Here is a 25640-nt window from a genome sequence, read left to right as displayed (position 1 = left end):
AGGGGGGTGGGGCACCGGAAGGGCCGACCTCATCGCCATTGATCCTGAAAGATACAAGGAATGAAGCATGATTGGATCGGGGGTTGGGGCGGTGGTGAGGGTCAGGCAGGGGGTTGTGTGTGGTGGTGAGGGGCTGGTTTGGGGTAGGGGGTTGTGCCACGCATGCCATGGGAAACCGCAACACAGTGGAGTCTCACTTGGTTGCCCAATGCTGACCTCCGTCTCAGTGACTGCTCTCTCTCTGGGTCCATCGACCAGGTCCAGTACCCGCCGCTCCACTGCGGTCAGGGGGCGCAGGTCCAATGGTCCCCTATATTCGGTTACGACCAGAACCCCGACCCCCGCGAACTATAATAAAATAATAAAGAGCATTCACTTGCGTTTATTGTTGTAAATAAAGAGATGTACAAAATCTTTCATGAACAAAAAAAATTGTATGATCCTGAGCTTGACTGCCAAGCCAGGAAAGATTATATGAAATGTTGTGATTTTGTTGTACGTTTGAGGAAGATAGAATAATGGAATGTTTAGCGAGGGTAGTATATTAAGGATAAATTAGAGGTTCCAAGTTTGTTATTTTGTAATGCATGTCCCTGTCTGACATAGCGCCCTTAGAATTGTTAGTTAAAACATTTTTGTGCATAGCTATGGTCAGTGCAGAGGCCATGTAGGAGATGTCCCCCCGGTCAGGGAATGGAAAGTAACAAATTGATGTGATCCTTCACGCTTCGCGTTAGGATCACAAGGAGGGATTGTAGCCATGTAAAATGGCTGACTCCCAATTAGAATGGTCAAATCCCGATCTAAAATGGCGAACGGAAGAGGCTGATGGGAAAATCAGCTAACAGGACTCAAACAGACAGCTGCAGGTAAAACAGTGTATTCGTCTCTGGGGAAGTCAGTCCAGACCGATACCTGCAGCCATCAACATCACAACAACCCAGCCATCTGCATATTAAGCAGCCATCCCCAGGAACAATTGCTACAAATTAGCAACATAAAGCCGACCCAGACCTTTCGGCGCCAGCAGGAGCTGACACAAAGAAAGGTAAACGACCACCCCTCGATCAAGGAATCGCTCCAGTATTGGAGCATATCGAACCAAGTGATTGGGACCAAGTCCAATCACTTGGAACCAGGTACAAGGTCTGCCCCGAGAGGCAGGAAGCCCCTGGGGACTATAAGAATAGGGGCCAAGTTCAACTCGACCCTTCTCTTCCTGCTGGCAACCTTCGAGACCCTTCTACAAGAAACTGTAAGTTTTACTCCAGCGATCGCTACCAGATAGGCCCTCCTGACTATCGACTTGTACCAGCTTTTGAATCCCGCAGGCTCAGAACCAATTCGAAAGACCATTTGTTTCCCTGACCTGGTGGGCCATTTCCAAAGTTAAGTATTGGCCTTTAGTGGTAGGTAGTAGTCTAGAAGTATAAGTATTAATTGCTGTATAGAATAAATGAGTGTTGATTTAACTCTTACTAAGCGGTGTGTTGTATTATTAATCATTACTTGGACTTGAACCACGTGGCGGTATCAGAAAGATACCTGGCGACTCATGAGCAAAGGTGACAGCACAAGAATAAAGTAAACTAAGGCTAAAACGAGCAACACCCTCCAGATGAGGGTGGGCAGAGGGCGTGGGGGGTTACGGGTGTGTGGGTCGGGGGTTGGTGCCAGGCACACAGTGCCGCCTACTCGCTCTGGCTGCCCTGAGGAGGTCGTGCAGCTTCTTTCAGCACTGCTGTCTGGTCCTGGCGGTGGGTCCCACAGTGATCATGGCCTCTGCCACCTGCGCCCACGCACCGTGTACAGCGGCAGGTGGCAGCCTCCCCCCCATGACGTCCAGCAGGGTCTCTGGCTCAGTGTCTGCCAACCAGAGTGCCGCTCTTTGTGCTGCCATCTTGTTGTCTGGGATGAGTGTGTGTGGAGTAGAGTGCTAATATGCGGCTGCAGATTGGCAGCCTCTCGGGTGGCAATCCCGACCCCGGCAAATCGGACACTGTCATTCATTGGAATCGATCGTGTTAACGTGGCCCGGTGCTAGCCCATTAACAGATCAGCTCTGGGACCGGCACCAATTCAGTTGTCGTAGAACTACGTCCACCGTTCCATTCCCGGCGTCAACATTTAGGGCGGGATTCTCCGGCCGAGTCCGCCCGACAACCGAAGAATCCCGCCCAAGGTCAATGGACGTCGCCAATGTCCGTGGCTCGCCCATGGCGTTCCTGCGGTGGGCAGGGCAGAAGAATCCAGCCCTTAGTTTCAGAAATGGAGAATCCTGCCCCATGTACTGGGGAAAAAAAGGTCCACAATGTTGAAAGAGAGCACAAGACAAAGTGTTTTTTCATTTCTATAGTTTGGTAAATCGGGCCAAATTATGTCATTAAATCCAGGTAAAAGACTGATTTTACATAAATATTTGTTAACCATCCATATCAGTGAATATGCAAAATTCCCAGGTCTAAAGGAGCAAGTATTTAAATCAAATGGAAATTATTTGCAAAACCTAATCAGGTAAGGAGTGCATTATAAATAATTAGATTAAGGATGATTCATAATAATGAGTAGAAATTTCCCAAAGGTGTCATTTCAGGCTAGAAAACTGGCTGTTCTGGTGTGATTTCCATCACAATCCCCCCACACTTAGTCATTTGTTTGGAGCCAGGGGTGAAAGCTGCCGGAAAAGTGACATGTGCGACTTGAAGACACAAGGATGCCCCGATCGCAAAGTGTGAGTGCAGGCCACACCCCGCTGCCCTCCCAAGGATCGCTGGCATCGGGGCACTCCCAAAGGGTCTCCCTTCAGGCCCTGCATTAGTCCCCCACCCCAATCATGGGCACCAGCGACGCCCCCCCTCAGATGAGCAACACGTCACTATGGGGCACCCCGGCTGTGCTAACCTGGCAGTGCCAGTGGGTGCCAGGGCACTGCCCTGCCATGACCCCAACCACCCAGGGACTCCAATAGCCTTCAAGCCCCCGGCCAATGGAAGCTAGTAGCGATTCCCATCAGCTTCAGCTGCGCCAGTGGGCGGGGAGGGTGGGGGGTGGAATTCCAGGAGCCGTGAGACCCCGGCTTCGAACAAGCTGAGCATAATTAAATGCTAATTTAAATATGCTCATCTGGTTCGTGCCCTGTGAGAGTGTGAACCAGATTGCGTGGGGTGCCATGGGTCGGAGCATCGAGCCTCGTTCAGCGACCAATACGGACCCAGTTTAGTTTAGGATGTGCGCTGGGCTCGACGCAGGCAGAGAATTACCCGCAAGGTATGAAAGGGATTTAAGAAATTTTAACTCCATGCCTGATATTGGAGTCTTATGCTTATTCTCTCATCACGATAGCTCCAGTCCTCATCAAAATGGAAACTTGGTGTTGTTTAAGGGAAAGGCCCAGAAGGTACTCAAGAAACAAAGTTGCTAAAAACACTGCGTGCTGGATTCTCCACAGTCCCGTGCCAAAATCGCGTTTGGCGGGGGAGCAGAGTATCGAATTTCAGGACGAGATCAGGCCCGGCGCTAGTCCGGCGATTCTCCGGGCCCCGAATATCCGCGCGTTCGCGATTTACTCCGCGCGGCTGGGGAGCCAAAATGGGAGGGTTGGATGAGGTCTCACTCAGTGGCTCAATTGTCAGCGATAGCCCCAGTTCATCTCATTTCTCTTTGGCCCACCCAATGAGGCCCTTAACTGGGCAACAGCGGGCTTTGGCCTGGATCAAGGATACCGGGGGAAGCAATCATTCCCACCAATGCACCCCTGCCCTGTCTCACACCCAATTCCAAATACTGCTGGTTAATCAGAGTCCAACAGATGAGGTCTTTTGGGCCAGCACCACGGCCAAAGCTGGGAGACCTAGGCCATTGGTGAATGATGGCAGGATGAGGATCATGAGGTGGAGGTTGTGGGTGGGGTAGAGGGATTGGCAGCAGGGGTATTAATTGCCCATTTAAGGCCTCAATAGGCAGCTGGGTAGGACGTCTATAAGTCTTCATGTCCTGGGCACAATTGGTGCAGAGGCAGGAAGATGGCAGACCCTCCCACCCGATTAAGTGCAACCCCCCCGCCCCACCACCTCCAAACTCACCTTCAGGAAGGGCGCTAAATTCCCCTCTCAGTTTCCTCAAACTAAATATTGGGAAGACCATGGCTTTGTGCACCAGAACAAACTCTAGTCTCTACCCATCAACTCCATCCCTCTCTCTGGCAACTCTCTGGGGCATAATGAGTTTGTTTGCAAATTTGGTGTTGAGCTCCGAGATGAGCCATAGACTCACACCATCAGTAAGAGTGTTTATTTCCACTTCTGTCCCTGCCTCAGCTCACCTGCTGCTGAAACCCTTTGTTATCTCCAGACTCGATTATTCCAGCACATTCCTGGCAGACCTCTCATCTTCCATCCTCCATTAGTTTAAGTTCATTCAAACCTTCTGCTGCCCTCGTCCTATTACAATAGCAGTTCACTCATTCAGCCACCACCTCTGTGATCTCTAACTTACATTAGCTTCCAGTTTAGCAATACCTCTATTTTAAAACTCTCACCTTTCTTTTCAAATTGCTCCATGGCCTCACATCCCTCATTTCTGTAACCTTCTCCAACCCTAACACCCTTTGATATATCTCCATTTCATTGATTCTGGACTCTTGCACAACAGCAATTTTAATTGCTCCACGAATGGTGGCCCTCCCGTCAGCTGCTGTAGCCCTGAGCTCTGTAATTTCCATTCCAAACTCATCACCTCTTTACTTCCCCATCCTCTTTTATATGTTGATAAACCAGTAAATGTCAGTATTCAGAGGGGTTTGGGTCTCCCGGTACACCAATTAGAAAATTAGGTCCATCAAGCAATTAGGAAGACAAATAGCATGTTAGTCCTTATTGCAAGGGTGTTGGAGTTTAAAGAAGTGTGATAAAGTCCTGTTGCAATTATGTATAGGGTTTTGGTGAGACCATACCTGGTGTATTGCATACAGTTTTGATTTCTTGCCCAAGGAAGGATGTATTTGCCTTAGTGGGAGTGCAAGGAATGTTCACTAGATTGAACCAAGAGGATTATCGTATGAGGAAAAATATAGACTGGGATTTTCCACAAAGCATGAATGAGAGTTTCACAGCAAAGCGGCTGAAACAGGCATGAAGTTACAGATTGCGATGTTACAGAGGTGCAAATAGGCAGTTGTAGTGACAGCATGGGTATGTAGTTGAAAGCTCATGGAGAGATTTGACACCTTGATTGAGAACAGTCTGGCTTCGCCTCAGGTAGTTGCCAGGCGGAGGGGTGGAGTCAGTGGTGAGGGAAGAAGTTTGTGGTGGGGACTGTTGCTGAAAACTCACCACTATTCTTAGAAGTCTCCCTATACCAAAAAGGGCCGACATTCTAAATGGTGAACAGGGATTCTCACTCCCTGACTCCGATGCAGGCTTCAGTGGGTGCTATTCAGGTCAAACTATATTTTCAAGTTATCCCCCGGTATAACCCATAGCTTCACCGAAGATTTCATCGACTTACCACTTAGTAGCATCGATCCTGGGTCACGCTTTGCTAAGTAAGTAAAGTAGACTTTGGAATGACCATTGTTTCAGGTTAAATTAAGTTATTTTATTATTATATTTTTTCTTTTAAAAGCTGCAATTACTGTCTTTACAGAAAGGTAAAACGATCTTGCTTCTGGATCCTTCTGGTTGGTTGAAGGGACCTTCAGGCCCACCTTGACAATCAATCTTCTTTAAAGTCTGGTCTTCTTTAGATGTATTCGTTGGTTAGCTCGGTTGCTATGTCCTATCTTTCCCATGTACCGAGCTGTGAGAGCTGGCTCTGCTGGCTGTCCCATTTCTTCGGGTTTATATATTTTTCTAACAGTTATTTAGTTTTTATGACTTTATTGAAAAGTAACTTTTATCACTTTGATTGTAAAAAGTATCTTGATCTGAACATTCTATTACAACTAAGTATTCATTTTGACATAACCTCGCCTCTCAGGTCTCTGATTACATTGTTTCCTTTGTGATGTTCAAAGTTCCTTTGTGATGTTCAAAGTTCCTTTGTGATATTCAAAAATGCTTTGGTTTCAAGAGGTGTGAATTTTGGTTTGGTTCCTGTCATTTCTATAGTTTTATTTTCCAATTGTGTCCTCAGCTCATAATTCTGACTTTGATTTTGGCTTTGAATTATGTTTCTCGTAGACTGATAGTCTCCAGTTTTCTTTAATTTACCTGGTATTTTCAAAATTTCACACCTAGAATTGTCACCAAATTCAACTGAACCTCATCCTTTCCAGTCCAGCTGCTTACTAAGATAGTTAATTTCACCAAAGGTGTGAAACATTGCTTTTAGCTGTATGCTAAAAATCCACTTGGTTATAACTTCAAAGGTTTACATTTATCACCTAGCTCAACTGAAACTATCATCCATGCTTTTCCAGGTGCTTACTAAGATAGTTACTTTCAATGAAGGTATGAGCCATTGTTTTTGGCTTCATTCAAAATCCTGTGTGTTTGCTAAGCCGGCTTGACCAAGGATTATCATCATTATCATAGAATTTACAGTGCAGAAGGAGGCCATTCGGCCCATCGAGTCTGCACCAGATCTTGGAAAGAGCACCCCACCTAAGGTCATCACCTCCACCCTATCCCCATAATCCAGTAACCCCACCCAACACTAAGGGCAATTTTGGACACTAAGGGCAATTTATCATGGTCAATCCACCTAACCTGCACATCTTTGGACTGTGGGAGGAAACCGGAGCACCCGGAGGAAACCCATGCGCACACGGGGAGGATGTGCAGACTCCGCACAGTGACCCACCCCAGAATCGAACCTGGGATCCTGGAGCTGTGAAGCAATTGTGCTATCCACAATGCTACCGTGCTGCCCTATCTGCATTTTACAATCCTGTTCTTTGCAGCTGCTGTTAACCCTTTGTGGGATCTTTCCCTGTATCCTCTCATGTTTCTCTCAGACCAGATATTGCCAGACTTCCATGTTTCAAATGACACATCTTTCCATATTATCAGTTACAGGACAAAGGTCAATTGGCCGTGTGTGTGTGTGTGTGTGTGTGTGGGGGGGGTTACAAGTGGGGCAGGGGGCATGTTAAATTCAGCAGATAGCATACCTGCCACCTACCCACCCCCCCAGCAATTACACCAGCAGTTTGGGTGGCAATGGGCAGTCCGCCTGCCAGTGAGCCAATTGAGGCCCTTAAGTGGGTAATTAATGTCAATTTAAGGACCTTGGGCACGATTCTCCGATCGCGGGGCTAAGTATCGCGTTTCACGACGGTGCGAAACACCCCCGCCGCGACCGATTCAGGGGTAGAAAAGGGGCCAACAGCGGCGCCGTGAAAAAAGCGGTGGGCGTGGTACCAGAGCAGCGGCGTCATTGCGCGTCGCCAGGATGACGCCGCGCCGTGTCATAGGAAGTGCGCGATTGGCACCGAAGTCTGGAGATGGCTGAGCCCCACCTTGCCGCTCCCCGAATCCAGGACAGCGACCTAGAGACACTGCTAGACACAGTGGAGGAGCGCAGGGCCATCCTTTTCCCCAGACGTGGCCACCGACAGCCATGCAGCACCGTGAGGCGGGAATGGCGAGAGGTTGGCATGGCGGTCAGCGCTGTGGGGCACATCCCCCGCTCGGGAGACCAGTGCAGGAAAAAACTGCGCAACCTCACGAGGGCCACGAGGGTAAGTACCCCGAGACTTCCTCCGGGCAACGTCCCACCCTGTTCCCCCCCCTGCCCACACGTGTGGGGGGGGGGGGGCTGGGGCCCCATGTTGCACCCGAGACACATGTGGAACCCCCACCCCCCCGTGGAGAGGTTCCATGACGTGGGTCCGAGTATCCCCACCTAGTGATAATGGTGCGAACATGTGTGCGTCCTGCTGATGACCGCCTAACCCTGAGTTTCCTCCCGCCCCCCTGTGGTAAATCACGTTATTGTGTTCATTGTATTATATTCATTGTGCTGTGTTGTACATGCCTGGGCTTGTCCAGGCTGGCTCCGCCCCACGGGGCTTCTGTATAAAAGTGGCAAGTCTCCGCCTCCGGACCTAGTTCGGGTCCAGAGGCAGGAGGCTTGTTGTGTAGTGTATTAAAGCCTCAATTACGTTTATCACTCATCGTCTATTATTGATGGTGTATGAATTTAATACACTAAACTTCTAAAGGTAGACACTTCACTCAAGATGAACTCCTCACTCAAGCCTGATCGCTTGCACCTGGACCCACAAGCAGCGGACGCTACAGAGACCTTTGAACACTGGCTAAGCTGCTTCGAGGACTACCTCGCATCTTTAACGAAGACTTCATGGACCTCCAGAAGAAGCAGGTCCTCCACGCACAGGTGAGCCCAAGAGTTTTTAACCTCGTCAGGGACGCCCCCTCGTACGCGGAGGTGATAACGCTGCTAAAAGGACATTATGTGAAATCCGTCAACCAGGTATATGCTAGGCACTTCCTCGCCACGAGACGCCAACGCCCTGGGGAATCACTCACGGAATTCCTGTGCGCCTTGCGCATCCTCTGTCGAAACTGTGACTGGCGGGCTGATCAGGGCGCCTATGTCGCGGGCATGCACTCAAACTATATCCACCAGCGTTTATTAGAAGGGGGGACACTCGGCCTCCCATAGACAGTCCAACTCTCCAACTCACTGGAGGTGGCCTCCCAGAACATGGGGCCTACACCTCCGACCGCGCGGCACCCTCGTGGGCGCAGCCATCAACCGACCCGGGCACAATGCAAACCTGCGTTGCTCAGCGGCCCACCAACGCCGGAGGCCCGAAGTGCTACATCTGCTGCTAGGGTACTCACCCCCGTCAACACTGCCCGGCACGGAACGCTACTTGTAACGGCTGTGGGAAGAAGGGCCATTTCGCAAAAGCCTGCCAGGCCCCCCCCCCGCCCTAAATCTTCTAAGCCCAACAGCGCTGCCTGTGCCGGTCGGGGCCAACCCCCAGTTGCCGCGCCACCTGCCATGTGCGACCCATGGGTGCCGGCATCTTTAATCTCAGCCAACACGTGCGACCCACGGGGGCCGCCATCTTGGGCACCATCTTGCACCTCGCCCGCCACGTGCGACTCATGGGGGCCGCCATCTTGGGACCCCTCTGTTGCCTCCCGGGAACCCAGCTCGCCCGACCGTACGCTGGCCACCGCTACCGCCGACTGGTCCGCCGACCGTCTTCCGACACTCGCCTCCGTCACATTGGACCAGTCCCAGCCGCACCACCTCGCGAAGTCTACAATGACCGTCCGGATCAACGGGCTCGAGACGGCCTGCTTTTTCGACTTCGGGAGCACGGACAGCTTAATACACCCAGATACGGTAAGGCGCTGCTCCCTCCCCATCCTTCCCGCGACCCAGAAAATCTCCCTGGCTTCTGGATCCCACGCAGCGGAGATCCGGGGGTACTGTGTCGCGACCCTCACTGTGCAAGGCGTAGAGTACACTAACTTTAGGCTCTACGTCCTCCACCATCTCTGCGCTGCCCTATTACTGGGGCTTGATTTCCAGTGCCACCTCCAGAGCCTTACCCTAAAATTCAACGGACCCCTGCTCACCCTCACTGTCTGTAGCCTCGGGACCCTTAAGGTCGCCCTACCCTCCCTCTTCGCAAACCTCACCCCGGACTGTAAGCCCGTCGCTACCAGAAGCAGACGTTACAGTGCCCAGGACAGGGCCTTCATCAGTTCAGAGGTCCAGCGACTCCTGCGGGAGGGGATCATTGAGGCTAGTAACAGCCCCTGGAGAGCCCAAGTGGTGGTCGTCAAGACTGGGGAGAAGCACCGGATGGTCATCGATTATAGCCAGACCATCAACCGGTACACACAGCTCGATGCATACCCCCTCCCAGATTGTGCAGTATCGAGTCTTCTCTACAGTCGACTTGAAGTCTGCGTGCCACCAGCTCCCTATCCGCCCGGAGGACCGCCAAAACACTGCCTTCGAGGCAGACGGCTGCCTCTATCACTTCCTCAGGGTTCCCTTCGGCGTCACAAACGGGGTCTCGGTCTTCCAAAGGGAAATGGACTGAATGGTTGACAAGTACGGGCTGCAGGACCATGGCGAGAACCGCCGGCGCTTCCTCCACACCGCGAAACCCCTGAACCTCACTTAAAATAGAGAGAAATGCGTCTTTCGCACATCCCGCCTGGCCATCCTCGGCTACGTCGTGGAACACAAGAGTCCTAAAGCCATGTCCTAGTCCTGGAACTCCCCCTTCCCCACTGCCCCAAGGCCCTGAAGAGATGCCTGGGGTTCTTCTCTTACTATGCCCAGTGGGTCCCCAACTACGCGGACAAGGCCCGCCCACTGATCAAGTCCACCCCGTTTCCCCTGGCGACTGAGGCCCGACTGGCCTCGATCGCATCAAAGCAGACATCGCCAAAGCCGCGATGCACGCTGTGGACGAGTCCATCCCTTTCCAAGTGGAGGGCGATGCATTGGACTTTGCGCTGGCCGCTACACTCAACCAGGCAGGCAGGCCCGTGGTTTTCTTCTCCCGTGCCCTCCAAGCGTCCGAAATACGACACTCCTCCATCTAAAAGGAAGCCCAAGCCATTGTAGAAGCTGTGAGACATTGGAGGCATTACCTGGCCAGCAGGCGATTCACTCTCCTCACTGACCAACGGTCGGTTGCCTTCATGTTTAACAATACACAGCAGGGCAAAATCAAGAACGACAAGATCCTGAGGTGGAGGATCGAGCTCTCCACCTAGAGCTATGACATCTTGTATCGGCCCGGGAAGCTCAATGAACCCCCAGATGCCCTCTCCCATGGTACATGTGCCAGCGCACAAGTAGACCGATTCAGGGCCCTCTACAACAACCTCGGTCACCCGGGGGTCACCCGCTTTTTCCACTTTATTAAGGATCGCAACCTGCCCTACTCCATCGAGGAGGTCAGGTCCGTGACCAGGGACTGCCAGGTCTGCGCGGAGTGCACACCGCACTTCTATCGGCCAGACAGAGCACATCTGGTAAAGGCCTCCCGTCCTTTTGAGCGCCTCAGCATGGACTTCAAAGGGCCCCTTTCCTCCACTGACCGTAACGTGTACTTCTTCAACATCGTTGATGAGTACTCCAGATTCCCCTTCACCATTCCCTGCTCTGACATGACCTCTGCCTCCGTTATCAAGTCCCTGCACAGTCATTTTACCCTGTTCGGGTTCCCCGCCTATATCCACAGTGATCGGGGCTCCTCCTTTATGAGCGACGAGTTGCGTCAGTTCCTCCTCAGCAAAGGCATCGCCTTCAGCAGGACGACCAGCTATAACACCCGGGGAAACGGACAGGTGGAGAGGGAGAATGCGACGGTCTGGAAGGCCGTCCTCCTGGCACTACGGTCGAAAAGTCTCCCAGTCTCCCGCTGGCAGGAGGTCCTCCCCGATGCGCTCCACTCCATCCAGTGGCTTCTATGTACGGCCACTAACCAGACTCCTCATGAGCGTATGTTTGCCTTCCCCAGGAAGTCCACCTCTGGGGTCTCGCTTCCGTCCTGGCAGACAGTCCCGGGGCCCGTTCTTCTCCGCAAGCATGCGAGGAGCCATGAAACCTACCCCCTCATTGAGAAGGTCCTGCTGCTCCGTGAAACCCCCCAATATGCCTACGTGACACACCAGGACGGTCTCTGTCGTACCCTCAATAACGACACTAGAGAGTAAAATGGTAAAGAAGGCTTTCATAAGCTAAGAACTAGCCTGGTGCCAAGACGGATGCTTACTGGGTGCCGCCTGCAAGGCGGCCCCTTATATACAACTCCCAGGTTGTATATACAACTCTCAGCAGTCCGCCTCCACTCCTGCTGTACCGTCTGGGGAAACACCTAGACGTAGTGGTAGGGCCTAAAGGCCAAATGGTTAGACATGTAGTAAGTTGGCACAGGTGCAGGGCACAGATTAGTTATAGGGGCCAGGGCACTTGTCTTTCAATGTCACTATTAAAGTTGTTACACCAAACCTAGATGCGTCTGTCCTATGTCCAGTGCCTGAGGGGTCGTGAGGGGAACCGGTTAACGATGGTGTTCGAAGTTCATTACAACGGTGAGGTCGGGTGTGCCCCCCCCCCTCATTACAACGGTGAGGTCGGGTGTGCCCCCCCCCCCCAAGCACGTCGTCGTCCTCAGCACACCAACGCCCACTGCCCCACATGGACATGTGATGGAGTATCCGTGGCGCATAAAGGGAACACCGAGGTGGAGGGTTCAGATATGACCATGAGTCAGACATTATCTAACGATCCGGAGCTCACAGCTCACAGTACCCGTCTCCCGCCCAGTTCACCCCGTCACTCCTCAAGCGCCAGCGGTTTCAGCCCATCACCATGACCTCAACTTGGAAGCGTGTCTTCGCCACCTTCCTGCCATGCCACTCCAGCTGGGGTGTCGGTCCCGCGGGTACCCTTAGAGGCCCCCCCCAACAGAATGGTGGCATCATTTGCCCCACCCTTTCCCCTTACTCCTTCCCACACCCCCTCCCCTTCCCTCTACTCGTTCCCACAATCCCTCCTCCTTCCCACACCCCTCCTCCTTCCCCCACCCCCTCCCCCTTCTCATTCCTCCACCCCATCCTCCTTAGCCCTTTCCTGCCCCCCCCCTCCCCAACCACCCCCTCCTCCCCCATGGGGAATCGCAGCATACGCATCAGAACACCCCTCCCCACCCACCATCACCGGCCGTTGACGCAGCTTCCTGCTGTGAGCCCGCCCACTCACCTCCCTCATCCACATCATCAGCCAGCACGACTGGCTGATGAATTTATTTAGTAGGGGTGAACGGCGACAGCAGGGAGAATTGCATCTAATGCTTGCTCGGGTGATTCTCCGGCATGCGTGGCGCCGACCTCGATGACGCCGTTCTCGCCGGTTGGGACAATGGCGGAACGGCGTTTGACTGGCGCCAAGGGAAAAAGTGGCATGCACGGCGATTCTCCCAAGCAGCGCGGCATGGGAGAATCGTCCCCCTTATTCTGCTGATGGGAGAAACCCAGAACAAGCAGCCAGCCGGGCAGTTTTTCTGCACAGGCTGCTGTTCGTTGTGTATGGTGTGTGTATATACCTTGAAGGGTGGCGTATCTTAAATTGCTGTCAATCATTACCACCTCGATACAGGACAAGATGTAGATGCCACTCTGCAAGAGACAGGGTCGAGATTAGATGTACTATACTTAACCTCCAAGGGAATACAATCTGTATTTCGCCGTATCATCAAATAAAGAACCCACAGTGCTGTTTCACCATCGTTCTGCATGATTGGTGCGCTTATGTTAAACAGAAGCAGAACACAACAGTGGTTGGCGGGGAGGACCTTCCATAAATATCCTCTGGGCCCATTGGAAGGCCCAAAATGTACAAACACTCAGGTCTGATTGCCTGAGTGCAGTACTGACAGTGGCCACTGCTCCCACTTGAGCTACTGGCACCATTCAGGAGCAGAAATTCCTCCAGCCTATAAATGGCCAGTTGACTGTTAGATGACCCTTTAGCTTTGTATAATTCAGTCCAATGATTTCCATCTTTTCAATATTTAATTAGAGGAAATTTCTGCTCATCCAGCACTGGATAAGCAGTCTGATAATCTAGAGACAGTATGGGGTTCAAGAAAGATGATGGTGAAGTAGAGCTGGTTGTCGTCAGCATACATGTGGACACTGACATTGTGTTTGTGGATGACGTTGTCGAGCGGCGCCATGTCAATGAAAAATAGGAGAGTTCAGGGATGGATCTTGGGGACACCAGAGATAACTATGCAGTCGGGGGAGAAGCCATTGATGATGATTCTATGACTAAGACTAGATAGATGAAAATGGAAAGCCCCACCCAGTTGGATCACGGTGGAGAGGTATTGGAGAAGGATGGTGTGATCAACATTGTCAAAGGCTGCAGATAGATCAAGAAGGATGAGGACAGATACCTTTGTCATAGTCACATAGGATGTCAACAGCAACTTTGATAAGAGGTATTCGGTATTATGGCAGGGACAGAAACCAGATTAAAGAGAGATTCAGACATGATGTTCTGGGAAAGGTGGGTATGATGTGCACCCCAGAGAGCTGTGCATGCTCAGTCATCGACACATTCAAGACCGAGATCAATAGACCTTTCGGCACTACAGGAATCGAGTGATATGGGGATAGGTCAGGAAAGTGCAATTTATGTAAATAACAATCTTATTGAACAGTGCAGCAGGCTCGAGGGGGTCATGTGGAATACTCTTGCTGCTACTTCTTATGTTCTTAGAAACACAAATCAAGGCATTTCACTGCTTTAATGAATTATTCATGTTCAGCTATATTGAATCATATTTCACAGAAAAAGCGATGATTTACAAAATAAATGTTAAATATTTGAAGTTTCAAACACTGGGTAGGTCAGGCGAAGCTGCAAATTGTCATGAAAGGTCTGTTTTTGTTGCATAGAAGCTTATTTCTTTTACGAGGCTTACGGAACTGAACAAGTCACAGTAAAGTGGCACAATCCCAATTGCAGCCAACAAGACCCCACCGAATCACTGCAAGAGTATTGTACGATACTTCTTCTCAGAGAATAAACAATTCATCTTTATGTGATGTAGTGGCATTCTGAAATAGCATTTCACTTCATGTAACGGGTTTAAAAGTGGAAATGAAAAATAAAATTGGTTTGAAAAGAAGTTAGTGGTTAGCACTGTTGCTTCCCAGCTCCAGGGTCCCAGGTTCCATTCCCGGCTTGGGTCACTGTCTGTGCGGAGTCTGCACGTTCTCCCCGTGTCTGCGTGGGTTTCCTCCGGGTGCTCCGGTTTCCTCCCACAGTCCAAAGATGTGCAGGTTAGGAGGATTGGCCATGCTAAATTACCTTTAGTGTCCAAAAGGGTTAGGTGGGGTTACTGGGTTGCAGAGATAGGATGAAGGTATGGACTTAAATACAATGCTCTTTCCAAGGGCTGGCCCAGGCTCGATGGGCCACATGGCCTCCTTCTGCAAATTCTATGATTCTATGAAGCCCGACCTAAGTCCTAAGATATACATTCTTCCTACCTTTATTCTGTCAGCTGTTCTAAAGTGCCTACAAAATGCGAGTAATTATTGATGTGTAAAATAGGACTCATTATTCTAACATTTATTTAATTTAAAATAATTGTTGTATTTATGAACCAGGTTTGTATAAAGTTGGATTCCACTGCTGCAGAATATTACAGAATCTGTCGTTTCTGCCCATCAGGAAAATGTGGCATTGGGGAGCAAAAGATGGTCCTTCCAAAAGGCAGTGTTGCAAGTCAGATTCCTATGCTAGCCATTGATGTATTTTTAGACAGAGGATAATGTTGTGCAGGACTAACATGTACCATTTTAAAAATAAAGTCGAGTCCACCTTTAAAGGCTTTCATGGTACAAAGCCAATTGGACCCACTCTAAAGCTTTGAAATAGGAAGGAAATGTATCAACCAGGGTTCATGCGGCCACTTTGGAATTTCCAGGAGGTGAACAGGATTTGAACACATTATTTATAAGATTGACATCCTCATTGTTGGCTGCAAGTCCATGAGAAAAAGAAATCTAACAATCTGCCAAAAAGGAAAAGGGAACCTGGAACAGCAATGGCTTGAAATCCCGCTGTGCAATATTCGTCATGGATACATTATCATGACATTTCCTTACCTCCTATTTTTTAAAGGCACTCGGGTTATTTATAATAGGAATGTGTCAATGCACTTGTTACTATTATCGCACAGAGAAATTTAAATACAATCTGCCTCATCCCCTTTACAAAAGATCTGAAACAAATAATGCCTTTTTAGATAACAATGCATTACGAAGCTTCAAGTCTCTTCAGGGAGAATTGTTTTACATCATTTACAGTAGGCCAATATAAACTGAACGGTACAATTTTAAATGAGGTGCAAATACAAGATACCTCTGTGGTCACAAATCTTTGGAAGTATCAGGACAAGTTCAGAAGGTTGTTGAAGCATTGGGGATCTTTGGCTTCATAAATAGAGACAGAGTATAAAAGCAAAATTGTTATAAATCACTTGGTAGGTCTTAACTAGAGTCCAATGTGCAATTCTGGTCATTAAACTTTAGGAAGAATGTTAAGGGCTGAAACTTTGCATTTCTAATAATACTGTTGTGCTGTTCTCCCACGAAAATTCCAGGGAAAAATGGAGAAGTATTTTTACATAACAAGTTGTCATGATGTAGAATGCACTGCCCGAGAAACTGAAGGAAGCAGATTCAACAACACATTTCCAAACGAAATTGTATACACACTTGTACACGCACTTGTGTACATACATATCAGAATGAAATTTACAGAGCTGCTTGGACAGAGCAGTGGAGTGGAATTAATTGGACGGCTCTTTCAAACAGACAGCACAAATATGAAGGGCACAATTTTCTCACACTTGGGGGTGATAAGCAAGGGACAGAAGCCTAACATGTCCCGCTGCTGGTGAAGGTACTGGCAAGGTTGGTGGGAACTGTGACTGATGATGAAAGGCAAGCAATTGAACCTGTTAAGAAGTCAATTAAGAGACGTTTCAGAGATTTTTGGAGTTATCCAGGGGTGCATGTGAGGGATGGAGCTTCAGGTCCTCCTCAGCTATCAGGAGGCAGGAACTCAGACGGTTGAGTGGTGGCTGCAGTGTTGCAGCCATTGCAAATGGCAGCATTGTCACACAGTGAGGGTGAGAGTGAATTAAGCGGGGGAGCAATAAGCTGGAGGCTAGGCAAACTTGTTGAACATACTAGAGACACAAAGAATGTCAGTTATTTTCAAATTGCATCCTTTGCAGAATAAGGGCAGTGAGGGGCCTTAAGAGATGAACGCTTCAAGTTAAAGAGCCTCATGTACTCTAGCAACTGCAATTGCACTTCACACCCTTGTAGGGCCTCCCTTTCAGTCTCCTCTGCTTTTTCAGCCTTACAACATACTGCTGTCCACTACTGGCCAGCTCCCACACCATTAATTGTTGAAAGCTCTGTCCACCCTCCTGAGTTCATTGTGATCCCAAGCCAGTTCTTTCTTGGGCCAGCTGTACACGAGGAGCATAATGAAACTAGTACCAAAAGTAGAGAAACCTTAAAGGTGACTGTGGTGATGTGCATCAATGTAAATACATGTAGGCTAGCTAGACAATAGAGGGTGCACCAGAGACATCACACACACACACTCAACTAATAGATCAGTTAGATAGGACACGACCAATGGACATTCACGATACACACAGAGGTGACACGACCACATGAGGGCATTACACCAACCAATATATAAAAGACACCACACACATGATCGGCCTCTTTCCAGTGGAGACAGTCAGTGAGTACAGACACAGGGTTGATTCAATATCACTCCCACCACATGGATTGCAGCAACTGGTTAGTCAGTCTGGGTAGCTATAGTAGGATTAGCAGTAGTGTCGAACAATAGAAGTATAAATAGTTTAATAAACGTGTTGAAGTTATCTCCACATCTGAACCTTCCTTTGTCAAGTGCACCACAAGGAAGCCGCTTATGCTTCACCTAGAGCATAACAAATCAGTGACCAAGATTGCAGCCCTGATTTGATTGAAGACCTCAGACAGGAGATCTCAGTCACGCTTTTTGCTGGTCGACCCTCTTCTTCGAACACATGTCAAGGAAAGCTGCAATAATAAATAAGGAACCCAGCAGCTTGCTGGACCCTAAAACCTTCCCAACATTCACACATGCCAAGCGGCGAAGGGGGAAACCAATGGTATTTCTGGCTGAGGCAGAGAAATAGTGTGCCATGGCAGTAGGCCTCATCTCCTGATTTCCAGTGGTTTCCATTAGTCTTCCACCTAACTTGAGGCAGGATCACAAAGAGAAGCACATCCCCAGCTGACAGTACGTCTTGCCCTGCACTGGACCAGCGTGTGCGATCTGCTGTCCAAGTGCAAACTGGAAACTGGTTCGGTGCTCAGATTTGACGGCAATTATTGGTTATCATAAACATACCAGAAATAAAGAGTTCACACATCTTTCTATAAAATCATTAACTACATATAAATGTAAATACAGGATTTAAATTTGTTTTGTGTATATGTCTAAATGGATATGAATAGAGACTGAACATATTGGATTAGCACATGGGTTTAGAATATCTCTGGTTTTCATAATTTAAATGAAATGAGTCTCAACTATCTTATGAGTCAATGCAGATCAGCCACATAAAAACTGTCCATGGTTTAGCAAATCGGTTTTAAGCTACAACTTTACTTCTGCTCAGGCCTTTCTGAGTTATGTGGGAATTGGAACGGTCAGAATGGAGGGGAGCTCTTATGAGGTCGGATTTAAGCTCTGTTTTTGGGACGGCAGTCAAGAGTCAAAATCTAACCAAGTTCTGCCTGATCTGGAAGTGATATTGGCGAATACAAAAGAAACCTCTATTTTCTAGACTGACCTTGATGAGCGCTAAAATTCACTACTTTCTGATTTAAAAAGTAAAAATGCATGAACTACAAGCCATCTATACTCATTATGGAACTTAAATTGTGTAAGAAACTGTGACCATACTGATCACTGAGATTTGATAAATATCTTGATCTCAGTTGTTTGCATGATTACATTTAAAGATGTACTACTTCTGGCAAAATGGAACTGAATTTTAAAAAAATCAATTGCGTGTAAGGATAGCCACTGAGCTGATCGCCTGTAATTTTCAGGATTAGCTTGCTTTAATAATTAATGAGAGATCCCAGTGTTACTTTGGAACTCTAATGACAGCTAGTTTAAGAATGGATATGAAAAATCTAGATAGCACACTGAATTTGAGGGGATGTACCCACTTAAAGGTAAGTAGCAGTCGCATATGGGACAAATATTGTATCGTCTCCCCCTTCATGGTTAGTGCCATTTGGAATAAATTCAAGCACTGTACAAGGTCACATAAATTCAATTTGAAAATGTGTCAGGGAGTCAACATTTAAGCATTTGTCCCTCTTCTGTCATTGCAGGTATGGAAAGTAAAGTAAAGTCATCTTTATTGTCACAAGTAGGCTTACATTAACACTGCAATGAAGTTACTGGGAAAACCCCTAGTCGCCACATTCCGGCGCCTGTTCGGGTACACAGAAGGGGAATTCAGTGTCAAAATTACCTAACAGCATGGGCGGGATTCTCCAATCCCGCGACAGAGTGTCCACACCGTCGTAAATGCCATTGCGTTTTACGACGGCGTGAACGGGCCGCTCCCACATCTAATTCTGGCCCCTACAGGGGACCAGCACAGCGCACGAGCGGTTCGAGCCGCTCCAGCTGCCGATCCCGGTGCGAACTGTGCGCCGCGGGATCCGCGCATGCGCAGTTGCACCGGTGCCAACGAGGACATGCGCAGTAGCGCCGGCGCCAACACGCGCATGCACAGTTGCCTCCTTCAACGCGCCGGCCCCGACGCAACATGGCGCCGGGCTACAGGGGCCGGCGTGTAGGAAAGGAGGCCCCCAGCCACAGAGGCCGGCCCGACGATCGGGGGGTCCCGATCATGGGCCAGGCCACATCGGAGGCTCCCCCGGGGTCGGACCCCCCTCCCCCTCCCACAGGCCGCCACCCGACCCTTATACACCGAGGTCCCGCCGGCCAAGAGCAGGTTAGACCGGTGCCGGCGGGACTCGGCTCTTTTCCTACGACCGCTCGGCCCATCAGGCCGGAGAATCGGCAGGCCAACAGCGTAGAGTGGCCTGCGACCGGCATTGCGCCAACCATGCTGGCGCCGATTCTCCGCACTGCGGAGAATCACGTGCCAGCGTCGGGGCGGCGTGGTCCGTTCGCGGGGATTCTCCGGCCTGGCGCAGGACTGGGAGAATCCCGCCCAACATCTTTCGGGACTTGTGGGAAGAAACCGGAGGGCCTGGAGGAAACTCACGCAGACACGGGGAGAACGTGCAGATTCCACGCAGACAGTGACCAAAGCCGGGAATCGAACCGGGAACTCTGGAGCTGTGAAGGAACAGTGCTACTCCTGTGCTACTGTGCAGCCCTATCAGCATTGCATGTGGCTCAAAACAGAAAAAGCGCAATGTGGTCTTCTCACCAACATTGCCAAGCAGCATTGCGGAATTTATATTATATAAAACTTCCATTCTTGTTCCAAGAAAGGTCAAGACCCAAGAGACAACACAACTTTCAAAATTTGTTGAACGTAAACATGATTACAAGTAAGGAAGTAGAACTATCAGGCTCGCAAACAAGTGGGTCTAGCAGGGGCATTATTAACTCATGACTCTCTTTGCATATCAGACTGTCAACCTGTTATATGACATATTATCATTGGAGCAAAATTGCTATACATATCCTGGAGAAAGCAATCAGTGAGCTTGAACAGGAAATGCTAATTGGAGCACAGGTGAGAAGCAGCAATAGTGATGGCAGGAGAGCAGTCTGAAATGAATGCCCACTCGAAACATTAAGTTTTCCATTCATTCAGACCATCATTGCTCGAGCAATCAAAGCTAATCACTTTAGTAGGCCACAAACAAGTCCGGACCGAGTTGGTAAAAGAAAAACTTGGCTTATTGCAAAACAATTATATTTACAATATACATCAGATCCCAGCCGGATCTGCTCTGTCGGTTCCACACCTGGCTGACTTTTTACTGATCTTAACCATGAACGTCCGCGGGCTCCTTGCCCTCTTAACAGGGGAGCTCATATTCGGCGAGACTCACGGGGAGACTGATTGCTCCAACCCCTTAGGTCTCTTGTGGGTTATAACACTCGCTATCTCCAGTTCCTGCAACTCTTCTGCTCCAAATTTTCCCTTAAAAAATTAAGTAGAGGGTGGCACAGTGGTTACCACTGCTGCCTTGCGGCACCGAGGACCCGGGTTCGATCCCGACCCCAAGTCACTGCCCATGTGGAGTTTGCACATTTTCCCCATGTCTGCGTGTGTCTCACCCCTACAACCCAAAGGTGTGCAGGGTAGGTTGATTGACCACGCTAAATTGCCCCTGAATTGGAATTTGCTTTTTAAAGGTGAAGTAGTTATTGCATCAACTATTCCTTGTGACAAAGCATTCGCTGCTTTAAAAACCCTCTGAATACAGGCATTTCTTCAAACGTCACTCCTCACTGTCTTAGTGACAATTATACATTGATTTTCTCTTGATGTGGGGGTGGTTCATAGAGTTTTACAGTACGGAAAGAGGTCCTTCGGCCCATCCATCCGTGCTGATCATCAAGCTATCTATTCTCATCCCATTTCCCAGTACTTGGTCCGTAACCTTGTTGCTATTGTATTTCAAGTGCTCATCTAAATACTTCTTAAATGTTGTGAGGGTTCCCACCTCCACCACCCTTTCAGGCAGTGAGTTCCAGATTCCAAGCACCCTCTGGAAGAGAAGATTTTTCCTTACATCTCCTCTAAACCTCCTGCCCATTACCTTCAATCTATGCCTCCACTAAGGAGAAAAGTGCCTTTCCTGTCCACCCTAACTAAGTTCTTCATAATTTTATACACCTCAATCAGTCGCCCCTCAGACTTCTCTGCTCCAGGGAGAACAATCCCAGTCTATCCAGTCTCTCTTGATAGCCGAAACAGGCAACATGCTGGTGAATCTCCTCTGCACCCTCTCCAGTGCAATCACTTTCAACAGTGTAGTGACCAGGGGCGTCATTCTCCGACCCCCCACCGGGTTGGAGAATCGCCGGGGGCTGCCGTGAATCCCGCCCCCGCCGGTTGCCGAAGTCTCCGGTACCGGATATTCGGCGGGGGCGGGAATCGGGCCGCGCCGGTTGGCGGCCCCCCCCGCTGGATTCTCCGGCCCGGATGGGCCGAAGTCCCGCCGATAAATTGCCTGTCCCGCCGGCGTGGATTAAACTACATAGAACATAGAACGATACAGCGCAGTACAGGCCCTTCGGCCCACGATGTTAGAATCATAGAAGTTTACAGCATGGAAACAGGCCCTTCGGCCCAACCAGTCCATGCCGCCCAGTTTTTACCATTTAGCTAGTCCCAGTTGCCCGCACTTGGCCCATAACCCTCTATACCCATGTAACTATCTAAATGCTTTTTAAAAGACACAATTGTACCCGCCTCTACTACTACCTCTGGCAGCCCATTCCAGACACTCACTACCCTGAGTGAAGAAATTGCCCCTCTGGGCCCTTCTGAATCTCTCCCCTCTCACCTTAAACCTATGCCCTCTAGTTTTAGACTCCCCTACCTTTGGGAAAAGATGTTGACTATCTACCTTATCTATGCCCCTCATTATTTTATAGACCTCTATAAGATCACCCCTAAGCCTCCTACGCTCCACCGAAACAAAAGCCATCTAATCTACACTATGCCATTATCATCCCTATGCTTATCCAATAAACTTATAGAACATAGAACGATACAGTGCAGTACAGGCCACCTTTTGAACGGCGGGAGAAGGCGGCGTGGGCGGGCTCTGGGGTCCTGGGGAGGGCGCGGGGCGATCTGGCCCCGGGGGGTGCCCCCACGGTGGCCTGGCCCGCGATCGGGGCCCACCGATCCGCGGGCGGGCCTGTGCCGTGGGGGCACTCTTTCCCTTCCGTCTCCGCCACGGTCTCCACCATGGCGGAGGCGGAAGAGACTCCCTCCACTGCGCATGTGTGGGAAACTGTCAGCGGCCGCTAACGTTCCCGCGCATGCGCTGCCCGGGGATGTCATTTCCGCGCCAGCTGGCGGGGCAACAAAGGCCGTTTCCGCCAGCTGGCGGGGCGGAAATTCCTCCGGCGTCGGCCTAGCCCCTCAATGTTGGGGCTCGGCCCCCAAAGATGCATTCCGCACCTTTGGGGCGGCGCGATGCCCGCCTGATTGGCGCCGTTTTGGGCGTCAGTCGGCGGACATCGCGCCTTTTCGGGAGAATTTCGCCCCAGAACTGCACACACTACTCCAGCTGAGGCCCAACCAGCGTTTTATACCGCTCCAGCATAACCTCCCTGCTCTTATATTCAATGCCTCAGTTAATAAAGGCAAGAATCCCATAGGCCTTTGTAACTAGCTTATCTACCTGCCCTGCTGTCTTCAGAGATCTGTGAACATGCACAGCAAGGTCCCTTTGATCCTCTGTACATCCTAGCGTCCGACCATTCATCGTATATTCCTTTGCCTTGTTAGTCCTCAGCTGGTTAGGCGGCTAGAACACAGTGCACATGACACCAATGGAGTGGGTTTGATTCCTGTATTGACTGTGGTAATTTGTGGAGGGTTGTAACCTTTCCTTAAAGAATGCGAATGGCACCTCTTCACCTATGTAACCACTTGTCTCTCTATCAGAGACTGATGCCTATGGTTCCTTATAAACTATAGCTAATTAACTTTATCCTCATCATTGGCAGCTTATTGGAGAAAATAGCTGTTTTTCCCATTCACTTTATGAAAAAAAAATCATAATGTTATAAATTTCTGTTGAATCTCTGGACCTTCTCTGTTCCACTAGAAATAGTCCCAGGACCTCAACTCTCCCCTTACATTTATAGTTTCCCATCTGTTGTACCATCATGATGAATCCTCCCAAATGCTTTCAAAGGCTTTAATATCTTTTTTTATAATGGACCACTCATAAACAATCATGGCCGTACCATTATTTTGTACACGTTTATCTTTCTTTACTGTACGCACATTTTATAAAACCAAAAATGATGTTTACCTTACTTAAAGCTTTATCTACATGTATTTACGCATTTTAGAGAATAATGGGGCCATAACGTCCGACTCGTGTCAGAAAGTGATGGGCTGCTGAAATTGGAAGAACTTAATGTGCACTTACCTGATATTGAAAACAGCACAAATCTTTGTTGCCTGGAGCTGCTTGGTTCTTGCATCAAAAGATTCCCCTGCACCCCACCCCCAAGGCCCAGCTCCATGGATTCAAGCAGGCCCACCCCCTTTTTTACTGCACTAGCTGCTGTAAAGCAGCTAAGTTTAAAGAGCCCAGTGAAATTGGCAGGCCAGGGAGAAGGTAAGTGCTACATTAAGTGGATGGGACTGGGTGGTCGGGAGTGTTGAAAGTATTTGAACTCCTTGGTTTCTCTATTCATCCATACCCTTCAGCGTATTTCTGTTAAGTGTGTACTCCTATTTCTTGTTTCTCAAATTGATTCAAATCAAATCAATCGAAGGTAATCCACTAAGTGCATTCTAACTTGTCCACTTGATTCGATGAAGGCTGTGTTTTTCCAACATTTTTCCCGGGACCCAATTTTGCCAACCAACTGACCTTCGCGACCCACGCAACATTTGCTTACCTTTGATGTGAATGGGGAGCCTGCTTGGTCCTCATGATCTCACTTGAATCAGCTTCAAAGGAGGAGAGGGCAATGCGCATATCAGCTGCAGACTTCAGTCAGTTCCTTTGTGCCATCTTTATGAAAACGGAAAATCCAACCTCACAGATGTAGGTCCTCGTGAAGGGCGATAGCAAAAAATTGCTCATTTTACTCAGCACTGGATACTCCTGGGAGATGCTAATGCAGAGTGCGGACAGCCTCATGGGCTTTTGCCGTGTTTTTAATGTGGTATCACAGGTCATGTAAACCCCATAGTCATTTAATTTGGAGTCAGCAGTAAGTTAATAACTGACTCTGGGGTCTCAAACACATAAGGAATTTTTCACCCACTTCTCTTTCAAAACCTGAAACTTCTCCTCTCATTTGCCAGTACTTCCCGACATATAAAACACATGAGTTTTGCATCCTTACTTCCCTGGTGCAATTAACAAGACTATACCTCAAGAAATAGTTTTATATTGCTTTGTTCCTGAGTTAAGTTTCTTCTTTGTAGGAAATTAATCAGAGGCCCTGGTACTCTGTACAGAGCTAACACTCGTACTGCTCTGTCCTGCCCTGGGCTCTCCTGAACAGCTCTCTCCAGCAGATTCTGTTGTGAGATCTTGTCCAGTAGATACACTGCCTATTTGAGTCTCTGGCTGTCTCTTACTTTTAAGAAAATGATCCATCTTTGCAGTCCTCTTGCCAGCAGCTAGAAAATGAAAGCAGCTGTTTTGTGATTTGGCGCCAAAAGTATATACATGGAGGGCACTTGACGCCAAGTGTACATGCAGGACACGTGGCCTGCTTTCTGCTGCCGCTTCTGGCCGGAGGACTGCACACAGCCTCATTTATTTTCATTTTAAAGGCGGCAGCGGCCACTATTCTCAATTTAAAAGCCGGTAGTGTCTGTTGGGCGCTTCTCCTGCGATTGGGACCATCGCGGCAATGGCATGACTGATCACTCAGAGACCCTCCTGACACCTGCCCGCGGGTCACGACCTGCACGTTGAAAAACCCTGCACTTTGTGGAACGCGTATTTAAAATCTATTAATTAATATTCACTATGTCTCAGACAACATTTGCAGTAGAAATCTCATCAAGCTGTGATCAGCCTTGACAGTGGCAACATTCTTTTTAAAAAAAATATTTTTTATTCTCCTCCTTTTTCACATTTTCTCCCAAATTTACACCCACCAACAATAAACAATAATCAGTAACAAATATGTCAATCCCCAAATCAATAACAACGATCCCATCCTCCCAGCAAACCCCAAACATTAGCCCGCATGTTCACACAAATGACAAAAAGGAATTAGGGATCACCCATAGTCGCCATTAACACACACAGCCACCCCCCCCACCCCTCCCACCCACACGCCCCAACTAATGTTTGATGTTATCCAGT

This window comes from Scyliorhinus torazame, chromosome 6 (genome assembly GCF_047496885.1).
Source record: "Scyliorhinus torazame isolate Kashiwa2021f chromosome 6, sScyTor2.1, whole genome shotgun sequence".
In the NCBI taxonomy this organism is placed as follows: domain Eukaryota; kingdom Metazoa; phylum Chordata; class Chondrichthyes; order Carcharhiniformes; family Scyliorhinidae; genus Scyliorhinus; species Scyliorhinus torazame.
The sequence above is the reverse complement of the archived record's forward strand: the minus strand, read 5'-3'. Positions refer to the sequence as shown.